Source organism: Saccopteryx bilineata, chromosome 2 (genome assembly GCF_036850765.1).
Source record: "Saccopteryx bilineata isolate mSacBil1 chromosome 2, mSacBil1_pri_phased_curated, whole genome shotgun sequence".
NCBI lineage: Eukaryota > Metazoa > Chordata > Mammalia > Chiroptera > Emballonuridae > Saccopteryx > Saccopteryx bilineata.
This window is the reverse complement of record NC_089491.1, coordinates 274,849,298-274,866,295: the sequence shown is the minus strand read 5'-3', so window position 1 is coordinate 274,866,295 and position 16,998 is coordinate 274,849,298. Positions and strand designations below refer to the sequence as shown.

The 16,998-nt window shown below is 49.6% G+C and overlaps 1 protein-coding gene across 1 annotated transcript in view; it reads right to left on the bottom strand.

The window, feature by feature from the left end:
• Nucleotides 1–16,998, bottom strand: part of TMEM132C (transmembrane protein 132C) — a 214,287-nt gene that overhangs the window by 196,649 nt on the left and 640 nt on the right. The gene's annotated exons all lie outside the window — the stretch shown is intronic.

Sequence of the window (16,998 nt, the reverse complement as noted above, 5' to 3'; positions counted from 1 at the left end):
TGTGGGGGTTTCACAGGCGATGTGAGCAATGTCTGGCGCATGGGCAGATCAAGATGACCGCTTCTGGCGGCTACGCAGGGTCTCCAATGTTGCCCGCTCACCTGTTGGAAAGTCCCGGTAAGAGCCACAACCTGGTCTCGGCTGTGCCGGGGCGTGTCCCGTGGGGATCCATGGGGAATCGGAGATGCTGAGGGTACACCAACCATAGGACCACCCAGACGCAGAGCGTCCAGGTCCACCAGGGGCAGATCAATTCAAACAGGAGACAGTTAATAGTTCAAAGTCAATCGGGACCCCACGGAAGGGCACCACACCAAATAGCGGGCCTGTCCTCTCCCAACACGTCCGATGCTTTCGGAGTCAACCGGGACGTGAGATGGCCGAGGCATGGTCTCCGCCCAGAAGAAGCTGGACGAGCACCTGCGGGCTGTGTCCCGGACTGGGTCCCAAGTCAGGAAGCACTCTGCTTGCTTTTGCTACAAATGGCATTGAGGGGACACGTGGTGACATTTGAACAAAGCGTGTCGACAGGTGACAAGGCTGTAACCAAGTGTTGGTGGGAGAGAATGACCTTGTTTTCCGGAAACACACACGGAAAGGGAGCCCTACGAACGTGTATTCATGATGAGCCCAGAAAAAAATTACATATATATTCATATGAAAGGGAGAGAGGCAGGGAGAGAGAGATAAACAGAAGAAAGGATGCTAAATTAGCCAACGTTTTAGGAAAACGTTCGTTTGTGAGAATCCAGGCGAAAAGTACAAGGGATTCTTTACACTTTTGTTTTTTGTTTTGCAACATGTCTGAAAGTCTAAAATTACTTCCAAGCGAAAAGTCAAGAAACAACAAAACACAGCAAAGCATCACGAAGCAGGAAGTTCTCTGTATACAGTGGGGCAGAGTTAAACCACTGTTTCTCCATCGGGGCCGAGCGGGCCCTCAGGAGACATGTGGCAATGTCCGGGGACGAGTGTGGCTGTCCCAACTTGGGGGTGGGGGGTGCTGCTGGCGTCTAGTCCTGCCCGGGACATTTCCCCCCACCTCCCAGCCCCCAGCGAAGACTTATCTGGCCCAAGTGCCAGGAGTGCAGAGGCTTAGAAACCCGGAATGAAATATCTAAAGAAAAACAAGATTCTTCACGGGCAGCAGCCATGTTAGTCCTGGAAAAGCAGCCTCTGTAGATACAGTGACTGTTCCCCTTCTTACCCGCCCCCCCCACACTGTGCATGTATCTCGTCCAACATTTACGCTATTCTGCCCGTCTCTACCAGGCCCAGCAGGACCCTGGTTCGGCGGACACGAGTTTGGCTGCCGGAGCCTCTTGCCACCCTTCTCCTGGAGGAGGGTGCTTCTCCTAACTCCAACCACGGGGGAGGGGAGGAGACATCAATATTCCTACAGGTCTGCCTGCCGCTGCCCTGGCCACCCGGGACAGTGTCCTGGTTGGGCCAGTTGTAGGACTTCGCCCTTCCTACTAAAGCTGAAAGGTCAAAGACAGAAGAAGTGAGAAATTAGTGGTCCGGTCCTGAGGCTGTGATCCAGGCATTTTCCCCACAAAGCAGTGAACCTATTTTGTATTGGTTGTCAAAACTTGCAAGTTTTTTAAGTGTCACATTTTTCCCCCCTTTAAATCCTGATTCTCTAGTTTCATTGGATCGTTAATCTTTCTGCGCTCCCAAGGGTAGGGGTAACAATTGTGCTAATCTCTCGGGTCACTGTGAAGACTACAGTATAATAAAGTAAATATGTTTATATATATATATATATACACACACACACACATACACACACACACACACACACACATGTGTGTCTGCCACACAGAAGCCCTTTCTGAAATACTATACACCTGTTTAAAAACAGAAGAGACCCTGGCCGGTTGACTCAGCGGTAGAGCGTCAGCCCCATCTGTAGAAGTCCCAAGTTGGATTCCCGGCCAGGGCTCACAGGAGAAGCACCCACCTGCTTCTCCAGCCTTCCCCTCTCCTTCCTCTCTGTCTCTATCTTCCCCTCCCACAGCCAAGGCTCCTTGGGAGCAAAGTTGGCCCGGGCACTGAGGATGGCTCCATCGCCTCCACCTCAGGTGCTAGAATGGCTCTGGTTGCAACGGAGCAACGCCCCAGATGGGCAGAACATCACCCCCTCTGGTGGGCATGCAGGGTGGATCCCAGTCGGGCACATGCAGGAATCTATCTGTCTGCCGCCCCCCACTTCTCACTTCTGAAAAATATAAAAAAAGAAAATTAAAATTAAAAAAAAGAAGAGTGTTCAGATGCATTTAAAAAATGCCTTAACTGCCTTTTCTTTTCTCGGTTACTGCAAATGCAAAAAAAAAAAGCAACAAAAAACATTTCAGCTAGGTGTGTGTAGGATCCCCCCACCACTCCTGATACGCCTCGTAATCATTGATGTGTGTCAGGGAACGTGAACGTGACATCACACTGTTTCCTCTCTCATGAGGACAAGGAGTTTTTGAGAGAAGACCCTTGGTCAGGGTGGTGTGGCCCCTGGTCGTCTCTGGCCAGACTGCTCACCTGCCCCGCAAGAGAAGGGCACCTTGAGATACAGGGGTTTGGCACACTCCCTTAATTTGAAGTGCATAGACTCTCCCTAAGAAGATAATAGGGAAAGCCATGCAAATAAGAATACAAACGTCTGCATTCAGAACAGCTCAGCCCAGCGCCATCAGGGGGCGCTAGCGAGAAAGGCCATGGGTGCAATGAATGGTCCAGACCAAGCGTCAGAAGGTGAGAGGTTAGGGGATGGGGACCTCAGGACATCACGGACTTCTTGGGGTGAGGGGGAACAGCCTGCAGGTACTGGAGCTGAAGGACTAGGGAGGGAGAAGCAGGAGAATGTCCTGCTACAGAAACATGAGCAGGGGGCCACAAACATGGAAAGGGAGAGATCTCGACAGAGCCCTGCACTGCTTGCTGGGTTCGACCTGAGGTATCCGTGTCAGCTCTCAGTTTTTAGGAAGTAAGACTATATGTGTGTGCCACTATTTCCTGGCTCTGTCCACTGTGAGGACCTGGAGCACCCAAATAGCAGTGGGCACACCTGGAGCCTAGATTTTGGTTCCTAAATACCATTTCTCCCCCCAAGAGGACCTGAGCTGATTCTAGGACTGGGGTTGGGAAATGACAAGAGGACCCTGGAAGATCTTCCATCCAGAAAGGAAGGACTTGCTTTCAGAATAACGAAGATCCGTCAAAAAGGACAGAAACCATAATAAAATAGCTCCCACTGGCCAAATTTGTGATATTCCGAGCATCAAAATAAATAGTGATGGCACCAAAATACAAGCCACGGCGTGTAAACGAAACCCATGAGCCCGTTCTGCTAACACACTGAAATCCTTTCTAATGAGAAACAGGATATTTACATCATCTCCAAACACTTTTTTCCCTACAAAATATTAACTTCAACGCAAGTCAGAGCAACCTCACAGTAGAGAAGCCTGGCGGGCACCACCTTAATCAAGTGACCCAAGCGAATGTCATCGACTTTGTGATGATTTCGAATCATGCGTCACCAGAGAAAATGCAGCCCTTCTGGGACATGCCTGCCAGGGGCGCATAATCGGGATCAAATCATGAAGGAACATCACCGACCCAAACTCAGGGACGTGCCACAAAGCCCCACAGCCTGTCATGTCAACATCGTGAAGTTTAAGGGAACAAGGACGGACTAACCATGACACGAAGGAGGTGACAGAGACGAGAGGGAATGCCGCGTCAGGGGTGTGAGGAGCGGGTGGTCATAAGGAACACAGCATGCTGGTTCCCTGGTTGATGCTTGGCTCTGATTTCCTGAGAGAACACAGCCAGTCTTCAGGGTGGGACATGTCCATGTGGTCAGTTACTTTGAAGAGGCTCAGGGGACAACAGCTCTAGGCATTTATTTGTTCCTGAAACTTTCCCACCTGTTCTGACCAAGTCGCAAATTCCCAACTATTGATGCACCACTATTTATGTGGGGAAGTTTTATGTGTACATGTGTCGATCTCCGGAGGGGGATAAAAAAAGAGTCCAGCTCAGAGAGTTCAAGTGCCTTTCATGACAGACTGCATACGGGGAAAATTGAGAAGGCGTTGCTGGGTGTCTTAAAGATAAGAAGCACTGGAGAGGCGTCCCAGTCGGGAGAGGCAAGAGAAGAGAGTACAACTGAGCCCGGTGAGAGCGGGAGCCTCAGAGAGGGGCGCCTGGCAGGAGTTGGAGTCAGGGGACAGAGAGACAGGGAGCAAGTGGAGAATAAATACTCCTCTTGCTCCCCAACCTCCAGCCAGTGCCCCCAATTGTCCACCTCCAGATGGAATCCAGAAGGCGCAGGAACTGGGTCAGCACCCCGCGGCACCGCGGAGGATGGAGAAGAATAGAGGTTGTATCTGGACTGTGAGCAAAGAGGGGAAGCCAAAAAATATATTATTAACCCACTGGACCCTTTCAATAACGCTGACAAACGAGTTTCCCCAGACCACGGCACAAATGCCCAAACTGACGCTTTGTTCCCATAGCTACACGATGGGGCAGGGATCTGACCCAGGCAGCAAGGAACACCAGCCTTATTCTTTTTGTTTGTTTGTTTATTTGTTTGCTTGTATGTGACAGAGACAGAGAGAGACAGAGAGAGGGACAGATAGGGACAGACAGACAGGGAGGGAGATGAGAAGCAGCATTCTTCGTTGCGGCACCTTAGTTGTTCATTGATTGCTTTCTCATATGTGCCTTGACCAGAGGAGGGGCGGCTACAGCACACCGAGCCTTATTCTTGTCCCTGACACTGGACCTGGGCAGTGAGACCGAGGTCCTGGCTCACAGACACAAGCCCCTCTGGGTCCCACCGCTGTCTCTCTGCCACCTGTCTTATTTTGCCTCTGATATTGAGGAGAGGGCTGGGTTGACAGGAAGTGATAGATGCTGTTTGCTTATCCTTGGTCCAGGCAGGTATGACACAAACTCAATTAGGGAAACATGCCTCCATGCTGCCTGCTCTTCCACACACAGCAACGCGGGCGGATTTCTGGGCAGGAAGGAGAGGCGACCGGTTTTCAGCGATTTTTCTCTCTCCTCTCTACCTGTCTTATTCACGCACCTGAATCTGGAGATGTAGAGGTATTTACTGATTATTTTATTTTCCTGGCTCCAATCACTCGCCCTCTTCTGGGGAGTGGTACCCCAAGTTTCCTCTGCACCCCACTTTCCACCCTCCCGACTCCTCCACGGCTCCTACCCGGGATAATTAGAACACGTCGTCTTTCGCAGACTGAACTATTTGGTTTGAAATGGGACACGAACCAAAAACAGGTCCAATGGAACACAGCACGGCCTTTCCTGGGTTTTCCTGGGTTTCGGGTAAAACAGTTGGCCTGTGAAGGATGCGAATTTGGAACTGTCAAGAGCCACCATACAAAGCCCAAAAGTGACATAAACACTGCAATAATAGGCAAAAAAAATAAAGTAAAAAATAAAATAAAATAAAATCTAATGTCATTGTGGAGCACCTGGATCAAGCTGTACCTGATGACTCATTTTACTATAATTTCATCATCCCCCCAAAAGATATCTTATACCCCACATGTAGCCACTTCCCATTATTTCTATAATTATTCACTGAGCTGTTAAGAGAATTTAACAGCTTCTAATTTCTCAAGGATATTCTTCACCATTGACAGTGAAATTCTGTCTCTGTTTGAAGTTGATTCTTTCTGTGTGGCTTGTTTTGGGAGCCTGTGAACTGCAAAGGAGGAGGCCCTCCCGAATCTGTCTGGAAAGGGAGAGGCAGAGGGCACAGAGAAGCCAGGGCCACAGGGAAAGAAAGTCCGTGACTGGGAAACGTTGCCTCTGGCCAGCACGCCTGAGCATCTCATTGTAGCCGTTCTCACCCCCCATCCGACAGGTACGCTTTGGAGTTCAGGAATATGACAGGTTCTATTTTCAGTTAGAAACCTTCTATGCAATGGCGGCCATCTAGAGACAGACATCCTAGCACATGAAACCTGCCCCCCCCCCACCGCCATTTCTCAGAGCTATCAAGCTCTAAGAGTGAAAGGCAAATGATGTCAATTATTCGTTTGCTCACTCACTCATCCCTCAAGTCCTCGGGGCCTCGTGCGGTGCGTGCCAGGCTGTAGGGCCGAGCAGCGGAACAGAGATCGAGGACGGTGAACCACAGAGACCAACAACGTTCTCGTGGAGCTTAGATGCTGGGCAGGAGACGGGTACACACATAAGTCACACCCATGGATTCTCGGGGGTGACCGTGACTGGAGAAGGGGCACAGGAAGTGCCAGCACACAGGCGAGAAAACAGCACTGACAAGGGAGGACCTTCACGAGGAGACGGCCTGGAGTGGTCGCAGCGGCTCTGAGAGCCACAGGGGGAAGTTGAGCAGACAGCCACAGAAAGCTCATGGGGGGGGGCCTGCCTGGGGTGGGGAGGACCAGGAGCAGTGTGTGTGTGCGTGTGCGTGTGTGCGCACGCACGCCTATCTGTGTGTGCGCATGCACGCATGTATGTCTGTGTGTGCGCACGCACGCATGTGTGTCTGTGTGTAGGCGCCGAGCTGAGGTCGGAGGCTGCAAGGGGTCAGAGTTTCCGCAGCCCCTTGTGGGTCACTGCGTAGACTGTAGCTTCAGCTCCGAATCTGATCGGCGTCTCTGCTAAGTTCTGAACAGAGGGTACCACAAGCTGACTGCTGGCCGAGAAGCATCTGAGTGTAGGCCCTCCCTCACCCCCCGCCCTGCCCCCATGCTGCTGTGTGTGCCAAGGATGGTGGACAGAGGACGTGTTGGCCTCCCTTTGAATTATTCAGTTAAGGACTGTGTCTGCAGGATTAGCAGTAATTGAATAAGAAAGTGACCGAACTCTTAACAACTTGGTTGGAAAACAGGAGGTTAAGACATGTGAGGGGTCGACCAGGGACTCTGGGACCCCTGGCTGGGTCAGCAGCTGAGGTTCACAGACGTCCTGGCTCTGTGAGTGGGACTGAACCCCGAGAAGGCCACCCCTCCGTCAAAACCACTGCTGACACATACCTCACAGCAGGGGCAGACGGGAGGAAGGGGCACACCAGCGCAGTCCATGAAAATGTGGCGTGGGAAGGCCAAGGAGAAAAGTCGGCTCTCCGAGTTAATTCATTGCTTACAATTTTAAAAAGAGGACTAAAGAAAAGGGCGCCCGGAGGTGGTGCACTGACCCGGAAGGTTTACATAAACTGAAGGCAAGAGCACACCCCACTTAGGAGGCACGATGGCAGGGAAGAGCCAGGGATGGAGCAAAACAGACCCCCACGCACGCAGGGGTCCCCTCAGGATCCGTTTTCCTCATAAACAAGAACACTAGCACCGGAAGCCTTCCAGGGGTTGTGTCTCGTGATTGAAGTGTGAGAATCAGACAGGCTTAGGGACCCAACCCAGAGCCCCTTGTTATCCCCAGAGCCCCTCAGGGAGAAGGGAAGCTCTCCTCATCTGCAGGAAGGGGCAGTGATGGAGGACGTTACTGCCGCGGTGTCTGGATTTCAGTCGGCACTGACAGCTGTGTGATGGGGAAGGGATGAATGAATGAATGAATGAATGGCACAGCAGACAAAGCCAGAGAAGGCCCCCAGACGTGCAGGTGCAGTGGGAGGTGGAGAAGACTGCGATGTTCTTGACTCAGCTGCCGAAGCAGCCAGCAGCAGACACAAGCTGACTTTCCCATGGGCAGCCCCACAAACTCTGAGCATCCCCGTGAGAAGCAGCCCCCCCCCCCCCGAGCTGGCTTTTGGTTTCCTTTGTTCTGTCCATCCGGCTGGGCGCACAGGATCACGCCCGCTGAGTGTCCGTTCTCCTTGTCCGATAGAGACGATTTGTCTCTGGGCAACATGCCTCCTGTTCTCTGTCCCAGACTTCTGGGTGGAGATGACCCCCCTGTGTTCCAGACCTGACCAATCAGGACACTCCATTCCCACACACACCCCGCACAGTCAGCAGCTCAGGGTTGGGTCAGGGCCTACCAGTGAGTGCCATGAGATTTGTTCCAACCTTTTCTTTTTTTTTTACAATCATTTTGGAAGTCACATTCTTTTGGTTGGTGCAGGGTAGGGCTGTGTGCATTGAATGTGAACCTGGTGTTGCGGGTGACAATGAGGACCACCCCAAAATGCAGCCAACACAGAGGACAGAGGAGACAAGAGTGGGACAGGAACCTCCTCCAGGGCCACCGATCGAACCCTGGATCCAGCAGTACCTGAAGCCTATCCTAAGGTTTCAGTTCCTTGACCTAACACATTTATTCTAACCACCTTTTTCTTTCCTTTTCTGAAGAAAGAATTTTTTTTTCTTTGTATTTTTCTGAAGCTGGAAAGGGGGAGAGACAGTCAGACAGACTCCCGCATGCGCCCAACCGGTATCCACCTGGCACACCCACCAGGGGGCGACGCTCTGCCCCTCTGGGGCATCGCTCTGCCACGACCAGAGCCACTCTAGCGCCTGGGGCAGAGGCCAAGGAGCCATCCCCAGCGCCCGGGCCATCTTTGCTCCAATGGAGCCTTGGCTGCGGGAGGGGAAGAGAGACAGAGAGGAAGGGGGGGGGGTGGAGAAGCAAATGGGTGCCTCTCCTGAAGAAAGAATTTTTTAAAAATAAAAAAAGAATTGGTGGCTTTGATACCATTTGCTTAAACTGGGTTGTTCTGCCTTAGCACCAAAGGAGTCACAACTAATAAGCTCAATGATCTGACGCATGTTCCAAATGATTTCCATTAGGCAGGTGGGGGACATGGCGTCTCGGGGCCTCAGACATAAACTCATTGTTTCCAAGGGAGACAAAACCAGGCTTCCAGCATCAAACATCTGCTTATGGCGTAAGTGTGTGTGTGTGTGTGTGTGTGTGTGTGTGTGTGTGTTGGCTTTTTGGCTTAAAACCATCATTAAGCTGGAACCCCACCCGAAAAGCAGGACTCGCTTTCTGCTCTGTGTGTGTGTTGGGGATGGCGGCGGGGGGGGGGGGGGGGGGGGGCTGATTGCCTTCAAGTTCCCGAGTTCATTTCGAGAACAAGAGACTCCTTGATTGCTCATCGACCACCAGACAGACGCCCAAGGAGGTGGCGCTACCTCCACACTCCTGCGGCATCTGAGTCCACGGGGGACGGCGTGGAAAGGCGGCGGCGGAAAGCAAACATGATAATGAAGGGGCCAGAGGGACCGATTGAGCACGAAAGATGAAAAGAGTCAACTGCACAGGGGGTGGAAAAAAATAAATTGAACCTGGGTGGGGGAGGAGCCATCGTCAATGGTTCTGAGGAGCCGGCAAACCCGGGGGAGAAGGGTGTTTAGGAGAAAACCAGGAGGACTATCAAACTGAGCCAAGTGCAATTAGGTCTGAGCTGTATTTAAGCAAGAAGTGCATCAAGGGATGTCTCCTAGAACAAGCCGCTGGCTCTCTGCTTAAGTTCATAATAAATGGACGCCCACACTTGACCAGCTTTTTTCCTTACTCCCTGATATTGTCAAATCCACTGTTCTTTTTTTTTTTTTTTTTTTTTTTTTGGTCACAATTGTCAGTTATTTTTAAAATATCGATGTGTGCTTTCTATTAGATTACACGGTGCAGTTCTTCTCCACAGCTTTGATAATTACCCCTAGAATAACAGCGACAGTTTAATGAACTGTTACTACGTGCCAGATCGTACCGTGCGTAATGGGTGGAGAGGCATCCGAAAGATGTGCCCACGCAGCATGTTGGAATGGGACCGTCTTTGGAAAAGGGGGTCTTTTCAGCCGTAATGACGTGAAAGTTCTCAAGGTGAGACCGTACCGAATTAAGAGTGGCAAGTGTCCTCAAAAGACTGAAAGGGAAAGGCACGCAGGGAAGAAGACCATGGGGAGATGGAGACAGAGATGAGAGGGGTGCAGCCACAAGCCAAGGAGTGCCAGGGGCCCACAGCAGCTGGGAGAGGCAGGGAAGGGTTCTCTCCCGAGCTTCTCAGGAGAGAGCATGGCTCTTGCCGCAGGTGAGTGTGAACTTCCGACTCCAGAGCCACGAGAGAAGACGTTCCTGTTATGGTAACTGACACAGTCGGTGGGAATTCGGTCTGGCAGCCTCAGGCAACCAACCCTCTGTGCTGAGTGCAACAATCCTGCAATGTGGGTATTATCTCTATAGAATAAAAAAACTGAGGCTCAGAAGAGCTGCCCTTTAACTTCGCTAGGTGTCTGAATAGGTGGAACAGACACCTGTAGGTTTTGCCTCTAGTGTCCCTGCCGCCTCCTTGTATAACGGCTCTTTCGTGTTCTACTGGGAGGAAGGAAGACCCTTCCTCCCTTGAATACAAAATAGTGTCTCTGTCCCCCAGACGGCTGTCCCCTTTTATAGGCAAAGATGGGCAGCAGGAAGGTAGCAGGGCTGCTGGTTCTCCTCCACGGCTACACCTTAGAATCACCTGAGAAGCTTTTAACAAAGTAAAAATAATCAGCCTTGCCTCTATGCCCACCTCTACCCACACCATTACCAAAGATCCTGGTTGGATCGGTTTAGGGATTATCGTTGAGGGGGGGTGTTACCCGAGAGATTCTAAAGTTTCCCTCAAAGTCACGGGCTGCTTCTTTCCTGGAACCGAAAACACAAGACCAGAGATCAAAACGAAGGAAGGGGCCAGAGCTCCTGTCTCCCAACCGTGGCATCCTGAAGCCAGGTGTAAATTATAACCACAGGGACCCTTGAAGAGGCAACTTCTAGCTCTTAGGAAGCCTGGCCCTGGAGCGGACTTTCAGGGCCATGAGCTCCGCTGCCAACCTCTTATTCCTTTGGTGGCCCTGGACATATTTCTGCTGTTCCAGCCGGAGGCTTCTGACCAATTCATCTGGGAACTGGCGGCATAAACCTCAAATATAAGCTACCGCTGCTGTGATAATGAGCCTCCCTAATTACCCATAAGTGACAGCTCCCATGAGACTGCCCGTGAAGGGTGTCGAGGAAGAAAGGGAAAACATGTCACGTAGCGAAGAGATGTGGTCTTCTCTATCAAGTCAGCGAGCTGCCTGAGGATCCCAGGCTGCTGCAGGGACATGCCTCACACTCCAAACACACCACTCTGAGCATCCTTAATCCCCTCAAAGACGGTACACACAGCAGAAGACAAGGTACCCGTCACTCTGGGAGAGGATCTACAACCCCGGTCTCGGAAATTCTGCCAATTCAGACTCTGGCTGGGTTGGATTTTACCTTTGTTAAAAGGCAGTAACTTTTAAATCCCTAAAGTGTATAAACACTTTTGTTCAGCTCAGTACACAGGTTGGAGAGAGAATACAAATCCTGCAGAGAACACAGCTTCCAGCATATCAGAAGTACCCACTCAGAAGCAACGGCAAGCCAATTAAACAAGTGTTATCCTTCTTCAAAGTATATACAAATAATCTCTGATTGAAAATCCTCTTAGGGTGCTGCCTCCCAAGTCTGCAAGGTGGTTGGAGTGGTTCTTTCCGGGATGTAAGAAAGGTGAGATGTTGGGGGTGTATGTGGGGGGGGGGCTCTCCCGGTCCCCGGGGCTGTGTGGGAGATGGAGAAGTTGGGTGAGGCGGGAGCAAATAAAAAAAAAAAGAAAGAAAAAAGAAAATCCTCTTAGTCATGCCTAGGGTAAACGATGTATGCATTTGAAATGAATTGCACGTAGAGAGGAAAAAATATTGGGGATAATATAGTTTTAACAAAAACTTATGTAGTGGTATAACACAATTTGAATGTAACCTTTTGTTAAATATAGATGTGTCTTATAAACCTTAAGACAATGACTAAAGTTTAAAGAGATATAAATAATGAGCCGATATGGAGATAATACAGAATAATAATACATATATTCCATTTAAAAAAAGGCAGAAAAGAAAGAAAAAAGAGTAAAGGAAAGATGAAACATAAAGAAAACGAGTGAGATGACAGATTTTAAGACAAACATGGCAATAATTATATTAAATATAAGTGGTCTAAACACAGTGATTAAAAGACAGAGATGATCAGATCAGGTGAACAGGCAAAATGAGATCATCTGCTGCCTAGACACAACCAACGTGAGATATAAAGACACATATCAGTTAAAAACAAAATGACAGGCGGCCCTGGCTGGATGGCTTAGTGGTAGAGCGTCGGCCCAGCGTGTGAAAGTCCCAGGTTCGATTCCTGGCCTGGGCACACCAGAGAAATGCCCATCTGCTTCTCTACCCCTCCCCCTCTCTTTTCTCCTTATCTCTTTCTTCCCTTCCTGCAGCCAGGGCTCCATTGGAGCAAAGTTGGCCCGGGCACTAAGGATGGCTCTATGGCCTCTGCCTCAGGCGCTAGAATGGCTCTGGTTGCAACAGAGCAAAGGCCCTTATGGGTAGAGAATCGCTCCCTGCTGGGTATGCTGGGTGGATCCTGGTTGCGCACATGCGGAGTCTGTCTCTCTGCCTCCCCACTTCTCATTTCAGAAAAAAAAATGACAGGAAAGATATTATAACACAAACACTAATCAGGAGAAAGCTGAGGTGGCTATGTTAATAAACAGACACCACGACAAGAAATATTTTCAAGAAGAAAGAGGGATATTGCATAATGATAAAAAATTTGTTTCACCAAGAAGACACAACAGCTCTAAGCATGTATGTATCTAAAACAGGGTTTCAAAATACACAAATGAAAAGCCAACAGAACCAAAACGAAAAATAGCCAAGCCCACACTTTAGCTGGAGATTGCAACACTCCTCTCAGAAACCAACAGAATAAAATAATTTTAAAAAATCAGCAGGAATATGACATCACAAGAGTCATGTGCAGAACCCTTATGGCCTCGGGTTAGACAAAGATTGCTTAGGTGTGCCACCAAAGCAGAGTTAGTGAGAGAAAAAATTAATATATATGTAACTTCATTAAAATTGAAAAAGCTTTGCTCTTCCAAAGACACATAATGGGAGAAACCAGCTGTAAACAGATATCTGATAAAGCACTTGCACTTATAACAATCACAGATCAATAATAGAAAAATAACAACTAATTAAAAAAAACTAGCAGAGATTTGAAAGACATTTCACCAAAGAAGATCTAAAGTGGCAAGGACGCAAGAGAAAGAATTCTCATTATCATTAGTCATGAAGGTGAGAATTAAAACCTCAAAGGAATACCGCTACAGCTGTTAAAACAGCTAAAAAAAAATCAAATGAAACAAAATGAGTAATATTAGTGGTGCTGAAGATAAAAAATAAATAAATAAATAAATAAATAACCAGAATATGATATCTTGCTGGTGGGAATGCAAAATGTTACCATGTTTGAAAAGAGTTTGCAGTTTCTGATAAAGTTACAACCACACTTATCATACCACCCAGGCGTCCCAGTCATAGGTATTTACCCAAAAGAATCGAAAACCTACGTTCACACGGAGACCTGTTGGTTAAATGTTTATAGGGACTATTGTCCTAATTACCAAAAGGTGGAAGTAATCCAAATGCCCTTTGACCAGGAAGTGAATAAACCAAGGAGGCTGGGGGGGGGGGGTGCGCCCATTAAGTGGAACACACTCCTGGTCTCCAGGTAGAGCAAACATTCATCCCTGGAACAGCAGATGCACTGTGCATAACGGAAGTGTTCTCCACCTTAACTGCGATGGTGCTTTCACATAACCATGCATTTGTCAAAACTTGTAACTCTGTACTCGAAGGGGTGGCTCGGACTGCATGCAAATTGCACCTTAATAAAAGCTGACTTTTAAACAAAGTAGACAGCTGTAAAAATATTCTATCCATCAGACTTCCCATTTATTCCATTAATTCAGTCAAACTCCCTTTCACGCCAATTAATATACCAGAAGACTCGGTTTTATTAACCTTGCTTCTCATGACTATGGATGTATGAAATATCTAATACATCCAAAGGCTGAGCTTTTAACCTCCGCTCACGGAGGTGCTAACGACGAATATAATTGAGCGTTCCGAGTTCCTCCCTGCCTATCTTGGATACCCTCATGATTAAGTGAACGGTGAGTCCTAGACAGACCAAGAAAAACTGGAGGTGAAAATTCAAATAGCCGAGGGAAGGGGGACGGGATAAGGACCTCAGCACACTGCCATCCAGGGGCACACAACGCACTCACCGTTGGCATGATGGCACCATGACAGAAAGTGAACCCAGGGTTGTCAGCACGCCTATGCTCTTAAGGGAAGTTGTCAATCCTGATTTTTATATAGGAGTCTCCCAATTTGGGGAGCCCAATCATTTTTCTAAAAGCACTGTGTGGACAAAACAGACTTGTCTGCCGGTCCTGCCATTCCCAAGCACCGGTGGAGAATGGCGGATGTAGAGGAAATGAAGACCTACCCCAGAGTCTGGTGTTTAATAGGAGAGCTTCCAAGATGCTGGAGTCATGCTAAGAAGCTTCAGCATGGTGGGGAGTTTCACCTTGAGGGGCGGGAAGGGACGGGCGTTGGGGAGAAGGAACACGTACTCGTGTGCTAAGTGTACCGAGCATGTGTGCAGTCAGTATAGCAAGGACGAGCATGACTGTCTTCCTGGGGGGCAGCATGCGCTCGGGGAGATGAGGAGGACCCCTTCATCCTGACGACCTCCCTCTGCCCTCATGAAACCTGCCGCAGGCCCCAGTTCCCTTATCAGAAATTCAAAGCCCCCAGGCTCTGACAATCCAAATTTTGTTTTTAGTTCATTCATTAGGTGGCCAACACTGGCCCACAGTGAAACCAGGCTATTTGGGTCTTTATCCTCCTTTACGTGAAGACACATATGTTTCACGCAAAATTACCAATGTGTGCAGTTAATGGACACAACCTTCCAGAGCAGCTTGGGGGTGTTACACTCTCTCTCTCTCTCTCTCTCTCTCTCTATATATATATATATATATATATATATATGAATATGTACATATAGTGTGTATATATAGTGCATATATATAGTGTGTATATATATATATATATCAATATATATGACCCTATGCCTCTACTTCCCTCCTTCCCTCCCTCCTTCCCTACCTATCCTGTCATTTAAATACCTCAGTGATTCTGAATCTTCAAACATATCTGGCACTAGAGTTGTCAGAGAGGAGACTGAGGTCCTGGATGGTCTTCCTAGGGGCCCCCTATGTGACTAACAGCCATCATTACCCCTCTGACGATTCCAAACCCCAATGAACTACAGAGCCTCTAAAGCCATGGCCGAAAATAAACATACAATTGGTATAAAAATTGATCAGTGGTTTCAAGGATTCCAGAAATTAGCACTTAAATACTTAAATCCTTGGGCAGTAAAAGTCAAAAATGACCTTTTTTAAAATTTTTTTTTATTTTTTTTAAGACAGCACAAACTTAAGCAAGGGTATCTAGTGGGAAGGGCCAGGGCTTGTGGTCAGAAGAAACAAAATGGAAAACACTTTGCAGAGGAAGAGCGGCAGACTCTGAGGTCCCACATCAGAGGGGTGAAGAGTATTAATCAAAAGCAAGGAGAGCAAATGCTACCACGTCAAGGTTGTACTAAGCCAATCTTACTTAGTACAAAGTGAGGGGCAGCTCTGGGGTAAGGGTGAGACATCTCGTCCCTATTATTTCTGTCCCCCCCAACCCTTGCTGGGTAAATCTCACCATCCAAACAAAACCCCCAGCTTCACTTTCCAAACCGACTGTGACCCCTAGCTCTTCTACCTGGACATTTGTAATAGACACTACTCTACATCAAAAATAAAAGCCTCTAGATAGAAAAAAAAAAAATGTGAGCTTTAACTTTCAAACGGTGTTCCTTTAGAAAGCACCTTCAGCAGCATTCCCAGTTCTCACCTGATGAAACCCCCTCCTAGAGGTGGAGAGAAACCCCGAAGGGGCTTCCACCCCTGGATTAAGGTAAAGTAGCTCCCCTGCCTCTATCAAGTGCTTTTCACCCATTAGCCACTTTGTCAGCACACAACAGCTGGGAGGTATTTGGAGAAGGTTTTTTTTTGTTTTTTTTTTTGAACGGCCACTTTACATTGGGGAAACTGAGTCCCAGAAATGATAGAACGCAGAGCTGATAGTAGAATGAAGGCACCAGATTCCTTTCAATTAGAACAGAAAGGTGTCCCCATTCCTTCACACACGCGCGCGTACACACACGCGCGCGCGCACACACACACACACACACACACACAGTGGCACACCTGTTCACCTACAGCTCCAGGGAGAAGGGGACCCTACTTAAAAGAGCAACTGCGTCTAGCTGGTGAGTCTGAGAAGCTGCAGCGTCAAGGACGGAAAATTTCTCGGGAATTTAAGACGGTGCGCAATGACTTGGAAAGCAAACACTACTTGGAACCTCAACGGGCAACTCGCCCCTCCTGGCGTCTTGCCAGCCCGGCTGCCGAGATTTGGGCGGGAGAGGCCACGATCCTTATCCGCTTGGACGTGGCTAGGAGGTTCAGTGCCCAGGGCGCAGGAGACTCACCTCTGGGGTTACCAGAGGGACCCGAGAGCAGGGTTGGCGCGGTTGGCAGCAGCAGGTGGCGCCCTCCCGCGTCCCCGCGCGGACCCGCCCCGGACCCCGCTCCCCGCCAATGCGCGCCGACCAAGCTTGCGCCCGCGGCCCCGCGCCTGCGTCCGCTGCTTCCGCCTCGGGCCACGGTACACGCCACCTCGGCCCTGAGGTCGCCTGGACTGACTGCAGGCGCCTCATAATACCCGACAGAACAACAGCAGCCCTGGCCTCTGTGCGCTCCCCGGGCACCGTGCCTTCGCTGACGGAGTGCCCTCAGCCGGAGGCGCGCTCGGCATTCCCATTGCAGAGGTGAGGAGACTGAGGAAGGGACCCCGGGACCCCGGCGGGGAAGCCGGTCTGGGTCCCATACGCGCCCCCACCATCCCACACTCCCAAACTTGTGGTGCTGAGGAGTCGCCGTCCTGCCGAGCCTAGGGCCCCAAGCGCAGCGCTCCCAGTGCGCGTCCCTCCATGCGTAGAGGTGGGTCCCGGGGCCCCCAGGGCTGGGGAGGGGGCGCCAGGGCCCGTTCATTCCTGCTGCACCGC